Below are 396 nucleotides of genomic sequence, written 5' to 3' on the forward strand. Positions count from 1 at the left end.
GTATCAGTCTGTCATACACTGTGATGCAATGCCTTGCCCTGTGGCTGATCACGAATTAGTCACTGTAACGCTAACTTACAAAAGCCTAAACGACTCCCCACTGTAAGAACATTCCGTGAGTTGAATACTTATTCCCCAGATATATTTTGCAACCTATTGAGACAAGAAGTTCATATCCTAAATCAATTTTTTGCTACTGACAACATCGATACACAGGTCAATTTATTTACGGAAAGCTTCAATAAGTGCTTAAATCAGAGTGCACCTTTAGTGACTAGAGAAGTTGAGAGACCTTTCGCCCCTTGGATCAACGTCAACATGCGTGCCTTGATGCAGGAGAGGAACGGGACACATACACACCTCATGAATGACAGATACAATGTAGATTTACAAGAA

This window comes from Eriocheir sinensis, chromosome 14 (assembly GCF_024679095.1).
Source record: "Eriocheir sinensis breed Jianghai 21 chromosome 14, ASM2467909v1, whole genome shotgun sequence".
NCBI classification, from domain to species: Eukaryota; Metazoa; Arthropoda; class Malacostraca; order Decapoda; family Varunidae; genus Eriocheir; species Eriocheir sinensis.